This window comes from Artibeus jamaicensis, unplaced genomic scaffold, assembly GCF_021234435.1.
Source record: "Artibeus jamaicensis isolate MK-2021 breed Jamaican fruit bat unplaced genomic scaffold, CSHL_Jam_final contig_603, whole genome shotgun sequence".
NCBI lineage: Eukaryota > Metazoa > Chordata > Mammalia > Chiroptera > Phyllostomidae > Artibeus > Artibeus jamaicensis.
The window spans coordinates 6091-34016 of record NW_026521904.1 but is presented as its reverse complement, the minus strand read 5'-3'; the positions used below and the strand labels follow the sequence as shown (position 1 = coordinate 34016).

Genomic DNA, 27926 nt, shown 5'->3' with positions numbered 1-27926 from the left:
ATGCGTAAAACAGGTTGGGTAGTTGAGCACAGCGGTGGCATTCAGCATGCCATAACCCCAAATGTGACTGAAGCTTTTTTTTTTTGCTTGATCAGTTCAGTGTCACATTTTCTACCCTTCCTTCCTTCCTTCCTTCCTTCCTTCCTTCCTTCCTTCCTTCCTTCCTTCCTTCCTTCCTTCCTTCCTTCCTTCCTTCCTTCCTTCCTATTTTCAAGAGAAAATAAAACCCTTTATACAGAAAATTATAAATCTGTATTGTGGCTTCCAAAAAAGGGTTCAATAAAATATATATGCTAATGACTGTGAGATTTCTTTTTACCCTACTCAAACGTTGGCAAATTAGCCTGTTACTATTTTATAGATTCTGTCAGAAGGCACAAGACTTCTGAACTACAGACAGAGAAAGTTCACTACTCAACAGCTAAGGAAGCAGCAGAGAACTGCCTATTGCTTTGGTCACCATCACCTCACCCTCCGAAATCATGGGGAAGACGGTGGACCCAGTGAGATGCCTGCACAGTGCAGGGCTGAATTACAGGAGAGTGACACTGAGTTTGAGGAGTCCGCTGCTTCCATAGCAGGCAGCAAGTGAGCTTATTTTTGTTTGTTTGTTTTTTTTGTTTTTGTTTCTTCTTTTTCTTTCTTTTTCTTTTTTTTATTAATTTTATTTAGTTATTTTTCAAGTACAGTTTTTGTCTATTTTTCCCATCCCAGCCTCCCCCGCCCCTTGCTCTCCACCTCCCTCCCATTTCCATCCCCCTTAGTTCTCGTCCCTGTGTCCTTCCTATTTGTTCCTCCAAATCCCTCCCCCTTTTTCCCCTTAACTTCCCTTCTCTCTCCCCTCTGGTCACTGTCCCCTTGTTCTCTATTTCAGTGTCTTTGTTTGTTTTTTTCTGCTTGCTTGTTTGTTTTGTTGTTTAGCTTCCTGTTAAAGGTGAGATCATATGGTATTTGTCTTTCAGCACCTGGCCTATTTCACTCAGCATAATGCTTTCCAGTTCCATCCATGTTGTTGGTTTTGTTTTTTGAGATGAGGGGAGGCATTACCTCATCTCTCAGCTAGTGAACAATACTGAGGAATGTCCTGTCCCTGTCCACCAGGGGGCAGTCACAGCCAGCAAAGTAAGTAGTAGGAATAAAAGAGGCCAAAGGAGAAATCTCTCTCCCAACATGTACCATGTTCATAAATGGTATGCATAAAAGGATGCATAGATAAATCATATAAATATGTTAACTCTCTCCAAATTAATATATCACCTTATTGCAAATTCAATCAAAATTCCAACAAGTTCGTTGGAGGCTATAAACATATGTAGATGGCTAGAGAGAATGTATATGGACACAATTGTTATGGATTTGCATTTGGTGATAGCTAGAAAAATCACGATGGTCATGTTGTGTGATGCAGAATTTTTTATCTCTTTTTGTAATGTGTCGACTTTAGTGGAATACACACACACACACACAGATACTCATGATGAGATGTTCCTATTATTTCAAAGAAAATCTAAATACCAATACGAGAATGGATAGATAAATTATTAGTGATTAAAATAAATTCGCTAGATGTGAGTTAACTGTGATAGTATTAAAAAACTAAACATGCAATGTTACAAAGTGATGCATGCCACTTGTGAGAGTAAAAATGAGGAACAATATGATTTACCACTTATGAACTTAAAATACTAGAAAATGACACCATACACAAGAATAATATACAATAAATTGAGTATAGTTTTTACCTTTGGATGAAAAAGAAAAGAAGGAAATAGAGCACAGTGGGAAGCTTTCACTATTTATGAAATGTTTTATTTCTTTAAAATAAAGAATAAAGTAACTGTGGCAAAATGTTAACAGTTAAATCTGGATGATGGAATATATGTGTCTGTCACAATATTTTTGTTTCTGTCTGATAATAAAAACATTTAAAAATTAAATTAAAGAAAGATGCAGAAATATAAACACTTTGCCTGCCTGTCTGTCTAAATAAATGAATGCTACAAAAGCAGTAAGAATGTTCATCGATAGCTACACTTACTGTGTGATTAGCTTTGAGCAAGAGTTACATTCTCATGTTCAAGTTTAGGATTTAATCATAATTGCTGTGAAAAATAGGAGAATATATAATAGTTGAAAGGGAAGGTTTTACTATGAGCAAATGAATGAGAATAAGCAACACCAGTGCTGCTTGGAAGGTTATTTGAAATAGAAATTAAATATTTTGACCCAAAACAATGACAATCAATATTAAAACTCTGTAATGAGGAACAAAATAAATTCCAGGGTCTCTTTCGAATATAATATTATGATACAATGTTAAATTGTATTAGAGGTGTTTATCCTTCCACAGTTTCCGATTTACTGTATGAATGCATTTTTTAAAATTCAGTCAACTATTGATAAAATGAGACAGTCTTTTTGAGGCCCTTGTGCATTTAGAGATTTCAAAATAGTTTTCTCTATTTGTCTAATGCTACACATTTTGTCTGTTTTACTTTTGATTATGAAGTTTTTTATGGTTTAAAAATAATACAATGCTTATTGCATGCTAAAAACAAAACACCACAATAAACAAGGAAACAACAATAAGCATACCTCTTAACACAAAGAAACCAACTTTTAATAATATTTGGCTTCTTTTCATAATTTTATATGCACACCTTTGCTTTTAAAATAACTGCAATCATAACATACTATGTAAACTATTTTCACTGCTTCTGAAGTTCATTTTCAGCTACAATCTATCATTTAAAAGTGTTTTTCTGACTTTAAGACTGAATAGTGAGAGCGGGATGGACTTAAAATGGGGTCCGGGAAGGCCGAGACAGACATTCACTCCTGCCCTTTTAGCTCTCTTGGGAGAGGTCCTGAGGAATAAGAGGGTGGATGAAAAGATGGAAGAAAATATCAGAGAATTTAAGCTTAAAGCCTAATTTAAGAAAATATCTGCAGGAAAGTTGTATATCATCTGAGATATCAGGCGTTTGTCCTTACCAAATGTGCTGTGTCATCAAAATGTCTATTTTGCACAAAAAAGAGAATGAAATGTCATGTATGTAATTGTTGAATATCTTAACAAGCACAGAATCAGCTGCCCTGAGTTGACCTATATTGTCCCTAAGTGTGATCTATTTGTAATTTTAGTTTCTGCATTTATTTGCTTTGGAAAAACAAACAAAAAAAAAACCCTCAGAATTTTGTGGCACAAAGCTGAGGGAATCAGCCAACTCAAAGAACCAGAATATGTTAATAATAGAAACAAAGCATTTGATTCCTCATTATGCTAAATCTCTAAGATATTTTAGGTGACCAGTTGTGTTGCAGGATATTTGAGGGAAAAATTATATGAGCTAGGATTGCATGGTAGATGAATCAGTCCACATGCATCTGTTCCTTCTCTTTTAAGAAAAAAAATTAAAAAATTGTTTATCGTCTCACTTGCTTTAAAAATATAAAAATATTGTTGCTAAATGATACCTAATCAAGCAAAGAAAGAGGATATATGAGGGAAGACTGAAAAAAAATAATTATCTTCTGGAGGGCAGGCCCCTTGTAGTACAGGCTTCCCCCGCTAGGTGGGTGCTCTAGGAACCCATGTGTAACAGTACCCACTGGCACTGTCATGAGAGGCTGCAATCAGTTTCGTTGAATTTTTTTTGAAAATTCTTTCATTGGGTTTGCCCATTACACCGTGAGTTATTTACAAGCACAGCTGCCCACACCACACTGAGTGTTCAGCAGTTTTTGACCAAAAGTAGAAAGACCCCTGTGCCCTATCTTCCAGACCATTTATCCTATCGCATCCCAGTGAAGTTTTTGTTTGTTTGTTTCCATGGATGAAAAAAGGTCCTCAAAGGAAAATATTTTGCCAGTGTGGAAGAGGTGAAACAAAAAATGGCAGAAGTACTAAAAGGTATCAAAATTGATGAGTTTATAAATTGTTTTGAGCAGTGGAAAAAAGTCTTGATAGCTGAACTACTATATTTTTCAGACCATAAGACATGCCTAGGTTTTAGAGGAGGAAATTTTTAAAAAAAACTTAAAGCAAAAAATGTGATAAGATATTTAATAATATAAATAACATAATATTTCACCAATGCAAATGTAAACAGAACTCAACAGCAGTATCAACAACCATTATTCCTTCCAAATTCAGGGGAAAGTGTGTCTTATAGTATGAAAAATATGGTACATCGGATGGAGAGTATTTTGAAGGTGACTAAAGGTTAAACATGTAAGAATAAATACACAACTTTTTATACAAACCCATGTTTGGTGGGTGTATATATCCCAAACATAAGTCAATCAAAAAATTCAACTGGAATTTTTCATTTCTCACTCATTTTAGTTAATGAAGTTTTACTAAAATAGGTCTGAATTTGTGAGTATCTAATGTTTTGACATAATGTTTTATTAAAGGTCTATAGCTGCATGTTATCAAATACAGTATCCACTAAACATATATGGCTAATGAACATTTAAAATGTGGGTAGTGAAAATTGAGATCATTGTATAATACATACCAGACTTTAGAATATTTTATATGAAAAAATGAATAAAACTACCTTATCATTGTTTTATATCGATTACATGTTAATATGTGATAACATTTTGGATATATTCAGTCATAGATGTTATTGGAATGTATTTTATCTTTGTAAATTTTAAGTGGGGCTTTTAGAAAATTTAAATTATATGGATTTAAACTTTATGCATTTATGATTATTTCTATTCATCTGGAGCTCGATTAACAATGACAAGGATACACATAACATGCTAAAGAATTTTCTTATTTTTTGACTATAGAACTCTAAAATATTTATATTTGTGTGCAAAATTAAAAGATTATTTTAACTCTGAATGGCTTTTTTAAGACTCCTGCCAAGATTCAACTTGTAAGAGTTGAACTTATCTGGAGTCACTAGAAGATGCTATACCAATTTCCAGCAGTTTATTTTATACATTTTGTTATTTCTATTTTGAGCTACTCTCAGAGCTGATGGTAGATTTTTTTCAGTATTCGTGTTTAGAGGTTCTACCAGGGTCTGTAGAAGATGACTGTTTGTGTTTTAAATTGTAAATATAGATTCCAATGTCACCTTGAATCTGGTAATATCTAATTTGTAGGCAAAAGCATGTGAGCCAAATTAGCCTCCTAAGTACATTCCAGAAACACGCAGACTCTCCCATGCAGCCTCAGCGGTGCTGGACCCAGGCAGGACTCCATCTGCACATTAGCCATTCTAAACCCCCTTTTTAAACTGTATTTGAATGCAATTTTAAAATTCCAAAAGATGAATACCTATGTCATGGAAAATATACATAGAACTGTTCTTCCACGACTTTAAAACATAAAATTAAAGACAGAAAATAGATAGGGGGAGGGTAAGAATAGTAGGGGAAATATAGAATCTAAAGAACTTGAGACACGTGGTCATAAACTAAAGGGGGGATGGGGGGAGGGGTGTGCAGGGTGGAGGGGAATGGAGGGGGGAAATAGAACAAATGTAATGGCATAATCAATAAAATAAAAAAAATTCTGGGGGGGGGGGAAATAAAAATAAAATAAAGACTCACAAATGATGACCTAAAATCTACAAACCTGAAAATGAAGTATATTGGCTTGGCCATAAATTTTGTTTGTTTTTTTCCAGATGATGACCCTAGTAGCACTTAGTTGTCTTTAGCTTCATTCAAAGCACTTTTGTTAGATTGTATTGTAACAGCTATCATGTAAAAAGGCTTATAAAAATTGATGATTTTTGTTGCTATTTTAATATTGAAGATGGAAGGAAAAAGGCAATATTTTTGGCATATACTTTATTATTTCAAGAAAGATAACAATGCAACTGAAAAGCCAAAAACAAAAAAAAAGATTTGTTCAGTCTATAGCGGAAGTTCTGTAACTGATCAAATGTGTCAAAAGACTTTTGCAAAGTTTTGTGCTGGAGATTTCTTTCTGGACAAAGCTCTGATGTGGGGGCAACTTTGCCCGCAAGTCCTGCCATCAGCCACAGATCAAAATCATACTACCAAGACATGATCTGCTTGGGGAGGAAAGGTGGTCAATCTCTCATGGGAAAAAGACCAAGATCCCCTTCCCCAAGGGCTTTTATTAGGTTCATAACACACAGGAATACAGGTAAAGCTCATCAATCGATGTCAGGTGGCAAGGATCAAACAATAGATAACATTTCAAAGAGATCTGAGGGCTTAATCTGAGTCAATGTCTGTTAGGTAAGGGGGGTGCAAAAACTTTGGGAAACATACTCATTTCCTGCTTGGACCCTTATCATATAAATGGAAGCACTCTTAGCAAAGCAGGCTTCACAGGACTTTAGGACCTCTTTCTTATGCCCGATCACCCTGGAACCCATTCTAGCTGGCAAAGGGCTGCACTGCTTTCCCAGTCATAGGTTTTTAGCCTTAAGTGGATTAGAGCCAGGAAGTGCTTCTCTAAGATGGAAATGGGGACTCAGGCTATGTAAGAATAGCCAGGGGGTGAGGGTCCATCACTCCCTCTTCGCTGTAGCCCCCAAGTCCTTCCTTGAGGGCCTCCCAAGTGATCATGTCTGGCTTAGGTGGCCCCTCCTTTGAGGGATCTTACCTGTCATTGACTAACTGACCAAGCATTGGGGACAGAGAAGGATGAAGCAGAAGCAACTGCTGCCAGGGAGATAAGCTTTGTCTCCTTTGTGGCTCACAGACCGAAGGTCGCTCACTCCGCCTTATCCATGTGGAGCAGTTACATTTCCTGAAACCAGGCAGAGTGGTTCCCAATACTCCATGATCAGGTAGACCAATTGAAGTTGATAGGAATCAAGTCAATACATTAATTGAAAACAACCAATGTTATACCACATGGGAGGTAGATGACATATTCAAAATATCCAAGTCAATAAAATTATTGGTGAAAATTTAAAATGTGTCTTTTATTTTATGGAAAAAACTCTAAATGGACATTTTGGCCAACCCAATATTTTCTTTTTTTTAATTCTTTAATTTTATTTCAATTAAATTTATCAGAGTGACATTAATTAGTTGATAAAATTATGTAGGTTTCAAGTGTATAATTCTATAAAACATTTGTATATTGCTTTGTGAATTTGTCACCCAAAGTTGGTACTCCTTCTTTCACTATATATTTGATTCCTTCACCTTTTATAACCCCCCAACTCCCTTTCCCTCAGATGACCACCATGCTGCTGTCTGTGTTTATGAGTTTTTGTTGTTGTTGTTGTGTCTTGTTTATTTATTTATTGCTTTTGGTTTTACATCTCACGTTTAAGTGAAATCATATGGTTCTTGACTTTTTCTGTCTGACATGTTTCACTTAGCATGATACCTGTTCTTAAAGCTCAAAGACCAAAGAATAGGGAGAACACACTCTGCCAGCAATAGGAGAAAAGGCAGTGCTAGGTCAGCCATGTCTTGTTAGTTTCCACAACTGAACCACCAGTTAACTCACTTTCTTCCTGGAGAAGAGTGAACACATGAGCAAAAAGGGTCTGGGAGTCACTCTCACTGAGAAATCTTAGCAAGAAGAAAATGCTTGGAGTGAAGGCACATATTTCTACTATCAATTCATAAAATGAGGAAAATGTTTTCTTTAAAATTAAAAACTTATTGGGTCAACTGCAATAGAATAAACACTAAAACATGAAGAAATACACATTCTAAAAAATGTCAAGTGTGACTACGTGGAGAGGGGTGAGTGGAATTTGCGAAGCTCCTCCTCCTCCAGAAGAACTCCACGCAGGCTCCAGGTCCAGGAAGCCAAGCTCTTTCCTTAATCGTTCTCTGTGCCTACATATCTGAGGGGTAACAAGAGAACAATTCCAGTGATCTGTCTGCTGACAAAGTTTTCTTTATTAACAATTCTATTTTAAAATAAAAAACAGAGAACAAGGGGGCAGCAACCAGAGGGGAGAAAGAAGGGAATTTAAGGGAAAAAATGGGGAGGGATTTTGAGGAACAGGTATGAAAGACACAGGGATGAGGACTGGGGGGGGGATGGGAGAGAGGGGGGAGACAGGGGGGGGGCTGGGATGGGAGAAAGAGACAAAAAATGTACTTGAAAAATAACTAAATAAAAATTAAAAAAATAAAATAATAAAATTAATAGCTATTATCTACATACCTTTATAAATCTCATAATATTACTCTTAAATTTGATATTATACAATCCTAACATTTTTAAAAAATCAGTAGCTATTTCATTTCCAAATAAAAGATAAGGAAATAATTCCTGAGAGTTAAGATGACTTGCCCAGCATTACCTAGCCAAGAAGTGGAGGATGCTCAACCACACTCTGCTACTTTATGTGTTGTATTTTCATTGAAATTAAACACAATATCTACAAAATTCTACAACCAATTGGGTCCAAGTTTTGTGAACAAAATGTCTCAGGATGGTTATTATAATTACTAAAAAACAAAATAAAGAAAAATAGGTCTTTTCTGTCTGTGGTTCTGAATTATAGTTCTGAAGAGAAGTTCCAACTTTTAAAAAAATATATTTTATTGATTATGCCATTACAGTTGTCCCATTCCCCCCTTCATTTCCCTCCACCCTGCACACCCCCTCCCCCACCATCCCCCCTCTTTAGTTTATGACCACACGTCTCAAGTTCTTTAGATTCTATATTTCCCATACTATTCTTGCCCTCCCCCCTATCTATTTTCTACCCACCATCTATGCTACTTATTCTCTGTAGCTTTTCCCCATCTCTCTTCCTCCCACTTCCCTCTTGCTAACCCTCCATGTGATCTCCATTTCTGTGGCTCCACTCCTGATCTAGCTGTCCTTTTACTTTGCTTTTGTTTTAGGTGTGGTTGTTCATAACTGTGAGTTTGCTGTCTTTTCACTGTTCATCTTTTTTATCTTCTTTTCTTAGGTAAGTCCCTTTAACATTTCATATAATAAGAGCTTGGTGATGATAAACTCCTTTAACTTGACCTTATCTGAGAAGCACTTTATCTGCCCTTCCATTCTAAATGAAAGCTTTGCTGGATAGAGCAATCTTGGATGTAGGTCCTTGCATTTTATGACTTGGAATACTTCTTTCCAGCCCTTTCTTGCCTGTAAGGTCTCTTTTGAGAAATCCACTGACATTCTGATGGGAACTCTTTTGTAGGTGACTGTCCCCTTATCTCTTGCTGCTTCTAGAATTCTCTCCTTCATTTTAGTCTTGGCTAATGTAATTATGATGTGCCTTGGTGTGTTCCTCATTGGGTTCGCCTTCTTTGGGACTCTCTGAGCTTCTTCAACTTCCTGGAAGTCTATTTCCTTTGCCAGATTGGGGAAGTTCTCCTTTATTATGTGTTCAAATAACTTTTCCACTTGTTGCTCTTCCTCTTCCCCTTCTGGTACCCCTATAATTTGGATGTTGGAACATTTAAAGATGTCCTGGAGGTTCCTAAGCCTCTCCTCATTTCTTTGAATTCTTGCTTCTTCCTCATTTTGTTTGTTTTTTTCTTTCTTCCTTCTGATCCACTCCATTGATTTGAGTTCCAATTTCCTTCTCATCACTATTGGTTCCTGTGCATTTTTCTTTATTTCACTTAGTGTGGCCTTCATTTTTTCATCTAATTTGTGACAAAAATCAAGCAGTTCTGTGAGCATCCTGATCACCAGAGTTTTAAACTGTTCATCTGATAGGTTGGCTATCTCTTGGTCGCTTAAAAATGTTGGCTCTGGGGCTTTGATTTTTTCTTCTGTTTGAGTCATAATTTTTGGTGTGGTTGTTCCTGTTACATATGAGGGGCAGATCCTTAGGTGTATACCAGGGCTGGGCAACCCAGGTCACTGGGTTGTGACACTGTATGTGGGGGCAGGGTCAGAGAGGGAGCAGTGGCATTTGTTCTGCTCTCTCTTGGATTTTGGTCCCCTCTGCCACTTCCCACAAGCAAATTGGGCCATTCTGGTGCTGATTCCCAGGTGTGTGGGCTTGTGTACATTCTAGGACTCTGTGGTTTCTTTCAACGACCTCTCCTGTGAGGTTAGGAGTCTCTCCCGGCACCTCAACTCCCACAAACTCCCACAAATGTTTTCAATCAGTGATTTTAGGCTTTATTTCCTGGCACTGGGGCCCTGGGTTGTGCAGTTTGCCTCACTGCCCATTTTGACTGGTTTATCTGCATGCAAATGTGTGTCCACGGTCAGCCAACCATCTTGCCTATCTCCCTGGGTCTGCTTGTTTCCTCTCTATGCCAGAGTCTGTCAACCACCACTTTTTCCTGCCAGGACCCCTCTCAGCTGGCCACTGACTCTGCTCCTCCTACCAGTCTAGATGAATGGTTGTCAGAATTCCGTACAGTTCAATTTTCTGTCTGTTCTGGTTGTGTTTTTGTTTCTAAATCTTTCTGTCCTTAAATTTGGTTATGCAAGGAGGCACTGTGTTTCCAACTATGCCTCCATCTGGGCCAGAAGTCCCAACACTTTTTGAACATTTTGTATTTGTATTTCTAGACTTGGTTCAAAATATAGCAAAAAATTATTTTGACAAATGATACTAGTCATTTAAATAATATAATCTAATAAGTTTATCTTAAAGTAATTAAAAATCTTACACTTTGTATATTTATCTGTAGTCAAATTTTATAGTTATACATATTTAAATATATATGGGTCACTGTCTTGGCTATGATTTACAGATGACACTGAATATTTGTAAAGCAAAAAGTTTAACAATAAATTTATTTTTATTTAAGGGTACAGTATAGATATTTTGAGATTAAAGGAAATGTTATCTCGTCTCTTGAACTTGATTTTTTGGAAGGCTGTTAGAAAATTACATCATAACCATTGAAATTTAATCCAAAATCTTCCAGTGTTTTTTCCTCTAGAGTCTAATTAAAGAAGTTATATATAAAGTACATAACATTTTTTATTGCTTTCTGCTTGCTAGGCTATTTTATTTCCTTCAGGACTCTATGATTGCAACTGTAGTATTATTTCAATACATGTCCTTATAAGTTTAAAAATGGTGCGTATTATTTGCTCAATCTATTGGAACTTATGTCTATTTCTTAGGCAAATCCTTTAGAATTTCAATGAATTTTTCCCTGATTAAGAACTGTAGAACTATTCCTGTTAATATCACTATACAATCAGCTCATAGATTAGTAGATTTTTTTACATAAGTATAAGGATTTACATTCTTAATACTTTTATTGTATCAGAGAACCTATTTGGACTTGTTTCTTTTCATTTCATACCATGATTGGTGTATAATTTAATGATGGAAGATTTCTAATGCATTTGTTGCTAAATAGGAGATCAGCTTTGCTGTCTATAGGATTACTGAGCTTTATCTTTTCTTCATTAAATTGTCAAGGCTGCTATCCTCAATCACAAGTACATCCTGTACATTAATGTACAATGATGATTGGTGATATAAAAGTGCACTGAAGAGCACTTCAATTTTTGAATTTCCTGGTTTTTAGTTTTGGTTAATTATTCTACAACTGATTTGAATGTGGGGATGTCACTGATCTCCATTCCCAAATGACTCACTTACTGCCTGATATCAAACATGGCATTCAGTGAGGTATGTTAACTCTCTCAGGCAAAAGGGACACTATTACATATTATAATAGAGCTGTTATTATACTTGAGTTTTCTTTATTTAGGTCACTTACAGCAAGCTTCAGAGATGCTGCCATGACCCTGTATTCCTGGCCAGTTATACTCTCAGTGTCTAGCCCAGTCAGGCACATGATATCATTGAGTTACAAAGCAAATGAGAGCTTCTATTCAAAAACCATCTCATTTTAGGAAGGCTAAAATTATTATCGATGTTATAACATCATAAAAGTAATAATGTATTTTGGGATTAGGAAAAAGTGATCTAACCCTTAACACACAGTTTTAGAAGAATACAAAGTTCTTCTATTTATTAGCTGTGTGACATTTGGTAAGTTATGAACATGGCTAGTCACAATTTTTTCATTTAGTCTTACTGATAATTGACTACTCCATAGGTTTGTATGAAAAACAAAAGCAGATATAGAGGAGTTGTTGATTTGTATTTTTTTATTTTTATTGTTCCAAGGAACTCACCAACAGAAATTGAAAATTATTTCTTAGTTAATCTCTCTTGGAAATACTACCTTTATTATTTTTAAGTTAGAAATTTTTATTTAAAATCAATTTTAATCAAAAAGTTAAAATGTTCTAAAACATTGCATTGTCTTTGGTGGTTGGGCCAAGGGAGGAGCAGAAAGGTATCAAGAGCCCCGGCTGCTGTGGCTTCAGTGGATTGAGTACTGGCCTGTCAACCAAAGTATTGCTGGTTCGATTCCTGGTCAGGGCACATGCCTGGGTTGCAGGCCAGGTCCCCAGTGTGGTGCATGTGATTGGCAACCACACTTTGATGTTTCTCTCCCTCTCTCTCTTTCTTTTCCCCTCTATCTAAAAATAAATATGTATTATTATATTTTTAAAAAGGTATCAAGCATGTTTGAAGTTCAGTCTCACTGCATTGGTCCTAAACTGAAGGTAGAAATACCTTACCATACATATTTCCTTAGGTGGAGAACTTTTTATAAATATTTTGGTTATTTTATTGCAATTCCATGAACAAGAGTGAAAACGAGTGCTGATTTGCTTGTTCTCTATGCAGCTCCCTTGCCTCTTCTCCAGTCTTGCAAGCATGGGCTCCTGGGAACTTATTATTATAGTTATTTTTTTACCACCAAGAAAAACCTTAGTTGTGTATATGATATTGGTGAGATATTTCAAAGATGTCAAAATTCAATTTTTGATTGTTGACTTGTATTGCTGTTAATGTGTGGGAATAAAGTGTATTTGTTGAAAATCATGTATTTGAAATTATATATTAAATCCTACAGCTTTTTCAAAATTAAAATAGTATATGTGTCATGCCATCTTTATTTCTATCGTCTAATTCTAGAGAAGTTTCAGAAGTGAATCTAATGTTTTTTTACATCATACAAAACTGATTAACTTCATTCCCAGCCTATGGTTTGTTGAGACAAATATTTGGCCTGAGGCACCAAGCCATGAGGAAGACCACTACCTAAGGAAGATAAATGTATGAGCAGAACCCTTCCAAGTAAGAAGCAAAGGGGGGGAGGTACTATATTTAAAAAAATAGATTAATCATTTAAAATATTGAACATAAAAGAGTTTGTTATGATTATAAATTAGTAGAATACACCCTTTTGTTTTAGAAAATAAGTATGGACAAATTCTATTTGGAATAAAAAATTATTAATCATAAGTTTGATTTGAAATATGAGTAATAAAACATATTAGGATAGCATTATAAAACATTAATTTATGATCCCTCAATGAATAACTTATATAATAGCAAAATTATTGCTTAATGGTAATTCTTATTTTATAACTTTTATGAGGTGGTTATAGGTGGCTAACCAAACATTATCATGCTGTTTTAAACCATCCCTTTGAAATTTCCTTTATTTGATAGAGGAGATAACTGAAGTTCAGAAAGATTAAATCAATTCCCCAAGGTTACTAGAGCCAGAATTTGAACCCAGGAGATCTTCTGATTCCAAGCTCTTTGGTCTTACATTACACCCCAATACAATAAGAGCTCCAGGGATACTTCTGAAACCGCAGTGCAGGACACTTTTGCTTAGTCTCTTCCTGCCAATGTCTGGGCACAATACTTGGTGAAGCCACAGAAACTGTCCCTGCTACAGAGGAGGACTTGCTACGACCCCAGAGTGAAGCAGGGTCTGAAACAGAATCTGACAGTTAAGAAATCATATCAGAGCTTCAGGAACAAGAGTTCACACCAGCTTGTTCACACAACAAGCCAGGCGGGCAGCATGAACTGAAACTGATGAAGTACCTGTCAGTAAAGAAATACAAAGCCAGAGTGAAGACAGAAAAGGCTCTGTCCAAACTGGGTTTTTGACAGGTGACAGGGGTTACTAGGGTAACCAATCCAGAAATCTAAAAATATCTTTGTCATCACAAAATCAGATGTCTACAGGAGCCCAGCCCAGATACCTACATAGTTTGGGGGAAAGCCAAGACTGAGGATTTATCTCAGCAAGCCCACAGCTAGCAGCTGCTGAGAAATTCAAAGTTCAATGTGAAGCTGTCTCAAACATTCAGAAAAGCACCCAGACTCCAACTGAATAAGAGGAGAGTGAAGAAAAAGAAGTTGATGAGACAGGTGTGGAAGTTAAGGACAAAGAATCAGTTATGTAACAAGCAAATGTGCTGAGATCTAAGGCAGTCTGAGCCCTGAAGAACAATAGAAATGATGTTGTAAATGTTGCTGGAATTAACAAGGTAAGCATCTAAATATGAGGACCGTTTTCATATTTTCAAGGAGGAACTGCAGCTTGATATGAAATCTGTGCTGTTTCTATGATTAATAAACTAATGGCTTCTTGTGGGATAAAAAAAAAGACAGTGACAATGTTGAGAGAGAAGTGAATTGAAAATTTAACTAACTCTACTGTTATCCTGACTTTATCATTAACTCAGAGTTGAACTAGGAAGAGAACTTCTGGATTTACAGGGAAAAGTGAAGCCCCAAGAACTTAACTTGCCCAAGTATCCCTTTGGGCTTTGATAGAGATTGTACTTGCATAGTGAAGTTAAGAGGGAATTGTAACTATGAATCAAAGACAATAAAAAGGTTATTTGAAACTAATAAATGATGTTAGGAAAAAATCTGAAAGAAATATAGCTGAGCAAGAAAAAATAAAAAGAGATATGTTGAAGCTCAAAAAGTAACTATTCTTTGAGCCATGTGACCAAAGCAGCCATCTTCCCCATCTTATCTTTCCACTCCATTTTCTCTAGGAAATGGATTAGTTACCTTTTTTTTCTTTTGGTTCACATTTCTTAATTCTGTTTTCCTTCTCAAGTGTTTTAATTCTTTATCTCTTCATAGGACCTAATTATTTTTCTAGATATTTAGCTAAGCTGCTTACAAAGAGAAACTTTTTAGCTGAAAGACCAATGGCCAGGTTATTATTTCCAGAATCAGGGCTTAGTTTGTATGGTTGGCAAACAAGTTTTGTTGACAAATAGTGTCATAACTGGGCATGGATTAAATGCTCTTTCCTGAGCCAGTGAGTTCCTGGTCCACATGTTTGTTTGGGCATATGTATTAAAATCTTTTCTCTGACTTTACACCTTTCTGGATTACTCCAAGGCTATCTGACTGTCCTCTATTACTTACTACTCCGACTGTGGCCTACAAACCATCAACACTGGCACATTGTTGTCTAAAGGTTGGTAAAAATGTGGACTCTTAAGACACTAAGACACAGGTGGCAAACTCAAGGCCTGCGGTCTGAATCCAGCCCTCCACCTAATTTTATCCAGCCCGGCACTTTGTTTCTACCTGACGGCAGCCAATATCCCAGATGGTTCTCATTCACATTTAGATTTGAGAACTACTGATTTTTGCCATTCATTATCTCTAACATAGATATTACTTTATATGTGTCCTAGGGCCCATTTTCTAAGTCTTTCATGTCATGATTATATGGACATTATTTTTAATGATATTTATTTAGTACTCATGCATAGTTGATGCTCTGATGGGCATTGCAGAATGTAAAGTAGATTGGAGAAAGATATGATCACCCTTGTATGTTTCAAGCAATATCTGCAGAGGCAGATAAAAAAAACAAAAGAATTGCTTTTCAGAGGGAAGCTTTTACTGCCAATACAACCTCACACTCATTCACTCCTTGTGTTTCTCTGAACACTGTGAAATTTTACCCAATATATTTTTATTGGATGCTGAACACTATGCAGTTAAAAGCTATAAATTAAAAACAATAATTATTAATCTTCTATAGAAGAAATTTAAAATTGCTCATGAATAATTAACAAATGCCTTTGTGCTTTTTTGGGCAATTTTGTCACAATGACACAGATGTACATTTTGAGATTTGGTGTCAAATTCTAGAAAGTAAAGCCTCTCCAATTTTTTAATGAGAGCTTCATTAGCTTTTCCTGGCAAAATGCAGTGTTTGTTCTGGATAGTTTATGCAAGCCTAAAAGCTGTTTACTAAAAAAAAATTTTTTTAAACTTGGAAAGAAATAAAACAATGAACTGTAATATGAAGCTCGACTAACATGGTATTGGCTCCAGGTTTGCAATCTTCATTTTATTCAAACCTAACCAAAGAAAAATTCTGAATCTTAGCTAAAATAAAAGTACTTCCAATGACAGGAAACCTAAGTGAATTTGCTCAGTGTGATACTCAGTTTCCTGAATGAGAGTTGCATATATGAAAGATTCACCAAGTTAGAAAAATTCAGTACAGATGCCAGCTGTATTTCTAAGTGAGCAGTGGGTGAGTAACTGAGTCCTCTCATCCTGTTGGAGGAACTCACTCAATGGTCAGTCAGTGTAAGAGCTTGTTGCTCTAAAGTATACTCCGTCTCATCCTTTTTACCCCCAAAGATGGATCCTATCTGTCTCCACAATGTTAAAAACTATGCTCTAAAGTGCTTCTCTCCCATGCATATTTCCTGTCTGAATGCTCTTTGAAATCCAGCTAAAGGACACACATTTATTAATATACCATGATTGATGCATTTCTCTCCCTAGTGAAGTGAAAACCATTTCCTCTGAGGCTTTTTAGGTATGTCTGTATTATGCAAAATCGAAACACTTTATGGTCAACACCACACTATATTTTGCAGTAAAACTATATGCTCCCTTTTCTATATGCTTGAAAGCAAAGAATTTTGCTGGTTGTGGACTCATAAATGACCTCAAATAGCAGCTGCAATTCTAAGAAAGAAGAACGAAGTGGGAGGGATCACAATACCTGATACCAAACTGTAATACAAGGCCACGGTAATCAAAACAGCCTGGTACTGGCATAAAAACAGGCACGTAGACCAATGGAACAGAACAGAGAGCCCAGAAATCAACCCAACTCTCTACAGTCAATTAATGTTTGACAAAGGGGGCAGTAACATAAAATGAAGTAAAGATAGCCTCTTCAACAAATGGTGTTGGGACAACTGGACACCTACGTGCAAAAAATTGAAATTGAGCACTGACTTACACCATACACCAAAATAAATTCAAGGTGGATAGAAGACTTAAATATAAGTCATGAAACCATTAAAGTCCTAGAGGAGAACATTGCAGGAAAATCTCAGATATTTCACACAGCAATATTTTTACTGATATATCCCCTAGAGCAAGGGACATAAAGGAAAGAATAAATAAATGGGATCTCATCAAAATTAAAAGCTTCCGCACAGCTGAAGAAAACAATATTAAGATAAAAAGAGAATCAACTGTATGGGAAAACATATTTGCCAATGATACCTCAGACAAAGGTTTAATCTCCAAAATATACAAAGAACTTACATGAGTCCACTCTAAGAAGACAAGCAACCCAATTAAAAAGTGGGCAAAGGACTTGAACAGACACTTCTCCAAGGGTAATGTACAGAGGATCCAGAGACACATGAAAAGATGCTCAATATTGCTAGCTATCAGAGAGATGCAAATTAAAACCACAATGAGATACCACTTTACACCAGTCAGGATGGCTATCATAAACAAAGCAACAAACGACAAATGTTGGAGAGGTTGTGGGGAAAAGGGGACCCTAGTTCACTGTTGGTGGGATTGCAGACTGGTACAACCACTATGGAAAACAGTATGGAATGTTCTGAGAAAACTAAAAATGAATCTGCCTTTTGACCCAGAAATTCCACTGTTAGAAGTATATCCTAAGAACCCTGAAATACCAATCCAAGAGAACCTATGCACCCCAATGTTCATAGCAGCACAATTTACAATAGCCAAGAGTTGGAAGCAACCTAGGTCCCCGTCAGTAAATGCATGGATCAAAAAATTATGGTACATATAAACAATGGAATTTTATGCAGCAGAAAGAAAGAAGGAGCTCCTACTCTTTGCAACAACATGGATGGAAATGGAAAACATTGTGCTGAGGGAAATAAGCCAGACATTGAAAGATAAATACCATATGATCTCACCTTTAACAGGAAGCTAAACAAAAAAATGAACAAGCAAGGAAAATATAACCAAAGACACTGAAATACAAAACAGGCGGACACTGACCAGAGGGGGAGGGGAGAGAATTTCAGGGGAAGGATTCACAGGAGCAAGTATAAAGGACACATGAACAAAAACTAAGGGGGGTGGAAATGGGAGGGAGGTGGGGAGCACTGGGGATGGGCTGGGATGGGAGTAAAAGACAGAAAAGTGTACTTTAACAACAATTAAATTTTTAAAAAGTTAAAAAAATAAAATAAATAAAAATGAAAATACATTTCCTGGTTAATTTTCGAAGGTTCCACATTGTCCAACATATTTTGTAACAATGATATGTTTTCTATAAACACTTGTTATATTTCATTCACACTAAAATATGTATTACTATTAAAATGTTGTATTCCCTTTTTCTCCTTTGACCTTGCTGCCCTGAGATCTTCTCATTAAAAAATTGTAATTTTATAATTTAAAAGAAACATAAAAAATAAGCATTGCATTTCATTTACAGTGAAGAGTCATTATCATTATCTAATGTCTTCTTTAAAAAGCTGAGCAGAGGGGAATTTTGGGTAGCTTAAAGAGAAAACGAAAGCTAAATAGAACACATAGTTGCTAAACTTAGTGATGTCAACATGGGTATTCCTTTTAGCAACTAAATTATTTTGTACATATTCTGTCCAAGCATAAATGACTCCTTCATAGATACATTGGTTCATTTTCTTAAAAACAATTTCTGTGAAAACAAATAGTTCTGTTTATCTTAATAAAATAATTAATCTATTAATCTATTATATAATTTCATTAACAATAATGAGGTCTTCTGTTTATATTTTACTACCAAAGGTGTTCTCTTACTACACATTTTTTCTCTTTAAGAAAAATGTCTTTTAGGGCCCTGGCTGGTGTAGCGCAGTGGATTGAGCACGGGCCTGCGAACCAGACACTCGCGGTTCGATTCCCAGTCAGGGCACATGCCTGGGTTGCAGGCTGGTTCCCTGCAGGCCAGTTCCCAGCAGGGGATGCATGAAAGGCAACCATACATTGATGTTTATCCCCCTCTCTCTGTCCCTTCCCCTCTAAAGATAAATAGATAAAATCTTTTAAAAAAAAGAAAAAAAATGTCTTTTAGATTTGCTTTAAACATTTTAAAATTCATATTTTAAATTTATTTTTGTAATGTAAAAATAAATGTCAATGAGTTATATTCCCTTTCTTTTCTTTTTTTACATAGAGTGTTTGATTTCTTTGGTAATTAGATATTGGTTTACAAATATTACTACTTGATGTATATAGCACTTGTGAATATCACTTCTATTATATTACCTTCTGTCATTCTTAATCTGTTTCTTACTTTTTATTTTTGTTTTTATCTGATTTTGAATAACTATTTTTCTTTATTAAATTTGATGAACCACAATTTCATATTTTGTAATGCTTGAGAAACTCAAAATAAAGCAATACGTCATATGTGCATTTCTAAAAAACTCACAGAGATGTGAATATAAGTACCAAGTGAGAAAATAAAACTAACACAATTTTCACATGGTCCTCATTCTCACAAAAATCTTATGACTAAGTGAAGTCTGTTTGTCTCATTAAACTTTTCTAAGTTACAGTCTATATATATATTTCTATTTTAATCATTATTTTTGTGTGTATACACAACATTTTCCTTATTTGGTTTCTAAATGTTTTATAACTATTAATATTAATTTGGGTAAAATTGTACAGTCCTTGAAGAAATGGGTAAGGCTTTTTTCGTATTTTCAATATTTAAAAATGTTTATCATCTTGTGATTATGTGTTTTAGGTATTCAGCATATTGATGAAAATTAAGGTAATTTCTGTAAAATTTGCTGTGAATTTGACCTCTACAACCAAGTCCGAAGCATCACAAACAGAAGTAATTTACAAGTTCTTAATATTATTTATTTTGATTCCATTTATATGTTAATGCACAAGATTGACAACATAGCTCTGTGTATTAGTTGTAGTACCCTCTTAGCTATGTCTAACAGCCAACAGCGAATTTGCAGTCATCTAATAATTAAAAGATTAGGTGGACTATTTGCATCAGTGCAAAAGGGACCTTCCCCCCACGGCTCTCTCCTCAAAGACACGTTCCTTCTGTCCAGGTCTTCACTCTAGGGAATGTGACTCACAGCATGTACAAAACTGCCCCTGACATCTGCTTCTTACTCAGTATAACATTTCTGCTGGGGCAAAGTCATGAATCCCAAAATTTTATAGAAGCACGTTGTAAACTCACTGAATTCTGTTCACTTAAGATAAGAGTCATGTGTTTAATTATATTAGGCAAGAATCTCAGCTGTCAAATTTTTGCAACCAGGCCCTCAAGACTAGTAACCTCTGGGTGCCTGTCATCATGATAACTTTAAAGTCACTTATTTTTTAAAAAAGAAAGAAAAAACATTCACAAAGACTCCACTAGGTTTCAGACATTGTGCTTTTGTCACAATTATTCATCTTATATGATAGAAAGCCCTCACACTGGTTTTATCATTCCATTTTAGAGATCACAAATTAAGATACCTTGGCTTAGGTCATTCTATTAACAAGAGACTGAGACATAATTTTCTTCAAACTCACATGTTTAAAGAAATCAAATATGAAGTGTAAATAATGAAAGATTTTCTTAAACTTACATTTACTCCATACACTTATCCTACTGTGACAGTTGGAGAAATCAGGTAGCTTGTGACTTAGAATATTGATTTTGGAATCTAAAAGCAGCGGTCAAGGGATTCAGGTATACCTTTGTGGGTGACTGGGTTTTGACTTAGTTTTCCAGGTCAATGGGTAACATCAATTTGACCAATACGAATATCTCTAAATCTTTGGAGATAAACATAAATAGCTTTATGACCAGTGCTTTAACTGTCATTTTAATTCAAAGAATACCATTTAAATCTGCCACTTTGGATATGTCATTAAACAGTTATAATATACATCATATTTAGTCAACAGACATAGCATAAGCAGATAAATTGAGTAATTATCTGGCTGTCAAATTTTATTAATGCTGATAATCAACTTTAAAAAGCTTCTATGATGCTATTCTCTTTTAATGTAATAGAAACACTCTAGTTTTTTCACCATGTGTTTTTAGAAAACACCTAAATATTTTGATTGGTCAATTAATTCAGTCATTCATGCATTCATTTATTGTTTATATGGCCTGTAAGATAATGATTTCCAAACTTGCTGACTGCACAACTCATCCATGAAGTTTTATAATCTGCTATATCACAGAAACTTTGATTCAGTAGTTGACAAACCAAACCTGGTAATTCTGAGGCAGATTAACTGACTAAGGGAATATAACTCATTGACATTAGTCTAAATAGCATTCACTTAGTGAAAAATTCTGTATTAGTTTTAATACTATATTTTCCTACCTTTGAGTACTTTTTAATTTAGTTTTTCATCCCAGATAGCATTAAATATTATTTTATATTATACTCAGTTTTATAGCATAGTAGTTACATAATTACATGCTTTACAAAGTGATCCCCCTGATATTTCAAGAGGCAACTGACCCCATACATAGTTATTACAATATTATTTACTATATTCCTATGCTTTATTTTATATCCTCATGACCATTCTGTAATAGTGACTCGTAATTCTGAATTGCTTCCCCTTTCCTCCCCAGCCTTCCACACCCCTCCTCTCTGGCAAACATCAGTTTGTTTTCTGCATTTGTGTCTGTTTCTACTTTGTTTGCTGGTTTAGTTTGTTCTTCAGAATCCGTAGATATGTGAAATAACATGGTCTTCATCTTTCTCTTTCTGACTTCTTTCACTTAGCATGATACCCTCTTGGACAATTCCTGCTGTCAGGAATGGTGAGATTTCTTTTGTGTTTAATTTAGTCAGGGGGGTCAGTTTTGTCCACAGACTTTAAGACATTTGTGGAACAAATGCAGTTGCTCAGTAGTCTCTAACAACCATAGTGATCAAATACATATATTTGTATTACATTAATTTCAAAATGATTTTCCCTGGAAATTCTCACTTAAGTACAAAATGTGTGTGATTTCACATCTTTCCCTAGATAACATGAAATAGTGTCAACTGGTTGAAAATTAGAGTTGATATATGCAAATAAGTTACTATTAGATTTAATTAAATATCTTATAGTACAGATTAATCTGTAGGGTTTTTTTTGTCTTTTAAAATGATTTTTCTCTATTGCTATATTTAATTAGCATAAAGCTCAGAAAATATGTGGTTTACTCATTTTCAGTTGCTTATTCTAATTCTGGAAGACAAAAATGTGGCAAAATATTAACTTGGGTTTTATAATTCTATATATTTACTTTTGATATATGCATGCCATCTGGATTTAGATGGCATCTGGATTTAGATGGCATGCAATATGAAAAGCTGAACATCTTTACCAAACTAACGTTACTGAGGTATTGATGAAGGTTCACATTTATCTTTCATTACTAACAGAATGAACACAAATATCAGGGAGAATATCTGTAGAACACACTTTGGGAAAAATAAACACATGAATAGTCAATGTGGGAACAATAGCAGGATTAACAACTACGGACTTACTGTATTAATGATAGCCAAGTTTTGATGTGTCTCATTAAATTTCAGTCACAAATTTTATTCAGAGAAGTTAATTTAAAAAGGCTTTGTGTAGAGCATTGTCATAGTGTTTAAAATCTGGACACTGGGCTTGAATTGCAGAGTGATGGTGAACAATGTCGTGTTCTCTGGGTGCCATAGCAATGAATGTCAGCCTGGTCTCATCTGAGGCCTCATTAATGATCTCAAAGATGGAGTAAATAGTGTAGTAATGAAACTCTGACATGAGTCCAGATTAGCAGGTAGTAAAGACTCCACTAAAAAATAAAAGTCATTATTAAAACTACCTAAAAGGGGTAGAATATAGGCAAAAAGTTAAAACATATTTAATTTTTAAATAGAATATAGCTGAAGAAATTAATGAAAACTGTAGATAATGTGAGCTCAATTATCGAAAGGCAATTTAGAAATAGGTAAAAGTAAATGATACATTTTTATATTTTATTCTAATTTCATAGTAAAATAGCTTCATAGATATACAGCATTACATTAAATAGATTAACAAGTCAATACCCCATATTATATATACCAATCCTACGTGCACTTTTCTATATTTAACAATTTCTCACTTTCTGTGTATCTACATCATTGTCCCTCCGAGACTGAGCTTTAATCTTGTCATAGATATTGGCTTACTCACTCCAAGGCAGTTGTCCATGAAGTGGCAGGAAAGAAAGAAAAACAGTGATAAAAAGCAATTAGATGCAAAAAATGAATATAAATTAGGAAAAAAATGACATTATTGTGACAACTTTGGGAAAAGAGTGCCTTAGTGGAATCAGTTATACAGAAGAGAAGAAGAGAAAATAGAAGGTGACAGATAAAATTTAGAATTAACATCATAAAGAGTGGTAAACTAATGGAAATAGTAGTATTTACAAATCAAATTAGTTTGAAAATAACTTTTGCTTCTATGATTAGCTTTCCAGAGCAAACAAATTTTAGTCTCTAAATTATATTACAAGATCAATTGCCCTATTTATTACTGTCCAGGTATCTTTTTTTCTTACCTGGTTTAAAATTTTCTGTAACATAAAATTCTATAACTCTAAACATTCACTAATTTTAAAAGAAGACTTATGGAAACTATCAGTTTATCTCGCAGTTTCTGAACACTCCTTGCCTTGGTGACTTCAAACATTTATTTTATGTTCTAGAGTTTAGCTGAGTTTTTAAAAAATGACATGTACTAGAAGTGTATTTATTTGAAGCATGGAGAAGACTCTAATTTTGGTGTCATAGCAAATGTATTTGAAATAATTCTAAACTACAACTCCAAGAAGACAGATTTCATTAGTTAAGTCACTAACCAGGATGATCTTGAATAAATCGATTAAACTTTTATGTTTAATTGTAAAATTGGAGGGGTGGAATTGAATGGTCATACAACTGTAAGATTCTATGAGTGGAAGTGAAGTCCTTTTTCTCTCCTATCCTTTAAGATCTAGCAAATCTGAACATTATTCCTAAGAAGATTAGAAAAGAGAGGCATGGTGTAACACAAACAGATCTTACTGTACAAATGTAATAGATATGAAATACTTATCCACCTCCTGAACATTATATCAGAAAAGTATAGTTAACAAGTTTTTTAAAATCTACAATTTTGAGGATAAATAGAGATTAAGTGTAGATATTTAAAGATACTTTTAGGTTTTGTGTATCAATTTTTCGTATAGAGTTTTGGTCAGTTCCACTTGGAGGCACTCTTATACTGTTGTACTACAGTGTGCACTATCAGTATGTCATACAATGAAACTTTCCGTTTTTATTTCATTTTTAATCTAATCATCACTTGGGGATGGTAATTAACACTGGCTGTGCTATTTAAACTTTGACATTACTCATATTCATTACCTTGTAAATGTTTACTGTTGTAAACAATCTCCTGTTCATCTAATCAAACAGATTTTATTCATTCCTATAAGGAATTAAAGAGGGTTTCAGGACAACACCTCATAATTAATTTGAGGATAAAGTTTGGTTTACAAGTTAATTATTATTTTTCAAATTAGAAATTTTTACTATTTTTTAATTAATGTTTATTTAAGTTTTCTGTTATTCAAAGTAGACAATCAGTGACAACATAGAGACACTCTTGATGAAAGCTAGTTTGATTAATTACTTTTTTAAGTTTTCATAGAAAATATTAATAATTAATAGGATTATGTTAAAATATCTAATTCAATCCAACATGCACAGGGACATACATTAAAATTGATCTGTACAGAAAAAAAGTAAAGTTTATAGGTACAAACTTCTGGTAAGAAATTTTAAAGTAATGGAGTCATTATTTGATGTTTTTCTCTTTTTTATAAGGTTAATTTAGTTATATATATATAAATTCTTACTATACATATAAAATTAGATTGTTAGTCCACATTTTATTTTTAAATATATTTAAAAGACACCATATATTATGTAAGTATATGTATTTTACTATTTTATTTCATCTCTCCTTTAATTTGGACCTAAATATGCAAAACATGTAATGAAATAATAACTTTTATCATTACTTTATAGAATATTTTAATGTTTTTATTATTAGTGATGTCATTACAATGTTCAAGCTATAATGTTAGCATGTTGATTTTGATCAATATTTTATGAATTCATAATATATAATACTGATTAAAATTGTTTGACTATGAATGAAACGAGTAAACTAACAATTAGGTAGAGTTCATGTATACACTAATATGCCACATGCTTGAAAAGTTAATCAAATTTTAATTCCTTAAACTCTTGCTAGCCCTCTGACATATTGAAAAAGATATGTATATTGAAAAGTTTATGTCATTTGTATATCTTCAGGTGGGAAGGAGGTTCTTCACTTACCTGACCTGTTAACTATGTCCCTACCTGCAGTGCTGGGCACTGGCTCACTATCCATTATTTTGGCACTCCTTTCTTCTTGAGAGGGTGACTCATCCCCAGGCTCTAAACAGTGAAGGCATTTATATTTCTCAGCACTACAGAGGTTGTTTTGTCATATTTGTTCTAATGAAACACTTTCTTTAACTATCTTAGGAATTTGCTTAATGTTTATATATATTATATAATTTATATATGTTTATGTATAAACACATCTACACACACACACACACACATATACCTTTTATTGATTGGAGTTAATATATCATAGATTAAGAACTAGGAATAAAGGGGAAGTTCTATTTATTTAAATTCATACATGAACTACAGTTCCACAAATAAGTTTCTCCAGTAAATCAATGGAAAGTTTTATTTATATCTGAGAAAGTCAAAGATGCTGATCAAACGACTGAATATTTCTCTTTCCTAAACATGGGTAAGCATTGTATAAGGACAGCATCATAGTGACAATCTGTGTGCTTTAGTTACTTTTATGTAATAAACCATCCTGAAACAGTGGCTTAAATCAATAGAAATTATTTATTTTTACTCACAAATCTGGGAGTTGATGGGACTGAGCTAAGCCATTTTTTCCCTCAAGATACTTCATAGGGTAGTGGTCAGATACCAACTGGGCTAGGGCGCAGAGAAGGCTTTTTCCCTCAAGTGTCTAGTGCTGGACTCTGTGGGCTTCCTTGTCTCTCTCAACATGGTATCTCCTTGTGGCAGTTCAAGGTGAACGTTGTACATGACGGCCTAATGCTCCCACAGCAGTGTTCCAAGAGAAACAGCAGAATGTGCCTGGCCCTTTCTGAACCACACTTGGAAGTCACACAGCATTGCTTTCACCTCATTTTATTTGTCAAGATACAAAAGCCCAGTAGTCAGGTTCAGGGGGAGAAGATACAGATTTCACTTCTTTTTTTTTTCTTTTGAAGAATGTAAAAAAAATACATCACCTTTTTAAACGCAGTTTTTTCTTTCATTTTCTAATCAAAAGTTGACAATACACACAGGAATAACAGACAAGTCCAAGAAAGCCCATTCAAATTATACCCAGAAACAATAGTAAGAATTGGTTTCCTTAACTTGAACCACCTGCCTCTGTCTTACCCCAAGTTCAGAATATTGAACCTGGATCTCATGACATCAGTGTACGCTTAAGTGTGAACATATCCTGATGCCTCCTTAGACCTTCGAAGTATCTAAGACAGTGAATTCTGGGTCATACCACCTGCATGACATAGGTATTCCCTATCATTTAGATCAGGCATATATCAAAAAGCCACTTCCCATTCAGCACAAAGATCCACTTAAACAACCTGACCTATAACCCTAGAAATCAGGAACAGGTTACACTGGCTGGAAAACATGATGCTAGCTAGAATAATAAATGTAAGAAACTGACTGAAAATGACACCAAAAATGTGGGTGGTGGATAGAATGTTTGGCTTATTCTTCTGATACAGATATCCAAGACTTAGAAAGATGGATGAGAGCCAAGATTCTGTTACATTAAAAGACTTTGGATGCTCTCTTTGTCCCAATATCATCAAACTGAAAATTTTATTAGACATTGAAATTGTTCATTTTATATTTGAAATGAAAGAGAGGGGATAACGTCTCTTTTTTCTTCCCCCATGCACTTCCATCTGCTTCTTTTTTTTTTACTATAAATTGAAAGAGAATGCTAAATATACTTTCAATTTACAGAATTAATATAGTATCTCACATTCAGAAATTCAATAAATATTTATTCAACACATCTATGTTTAGTGAACGAATAAATGAATACATATCTGATGTCTTTCTAGGACCAGAAATGTCTCTGACCTCCAGTGAAGAAACAGAAGAATTGCCACAAGAGTCTTTTCCGGGGTAGAAAGAGGACTGGAAAATTACAGAAGAAAGCAGGATGCCTCTTTCCCTTTTAATCCCGATACATTCACCATTTTGTAAAAGGTTGGTATATATTTAAGAGAGGGAACCATTCTCACAAACTTCATGTTTTCCCCAAAATATGTTTACCTAGTCTGAGGACATCTATGCACTAACAGTAATCCTCGTGCACTACAGACTTATTTAACAAAGCTAATTCATTGGTGGTCTTACTGCTGGTATAGGGGAATGAAACTCTGCCCAATGTAAAAGTAAGTAGAATATTAAGGACAGAGGAACAAAAGAGAAGGAGGACCATGATGATTTTTCATGATGATATATTTATTTGCTACATATTCTCAATCTGGGAGAGTCATTGTGGAATTGAGGACATACACAAAATTTAGAATCAGGTAGACATGATGTCAAATCTCAGCTTTAACACTGACTCTTGAAAGGCACTGAATCTCTGAGCCAGTTAACCCATGTGTCAATATGGTTGTTGTCACTACTACATAATGTAATGTAAGCAACA

At 34.7% G+C, this 27926-nt stretch overlaps 1 pseudogene; it reads left to right on the top strand.

Moving 5' to 3' along the window:
• On the top strand, positions 1-27373 carry LOC119057931 (nascent polypeptide-associated complex subunit alpha-like; annotated as a pseudogene).
• Positions 27374-27926: the final 553 nt, after the last annotated feature.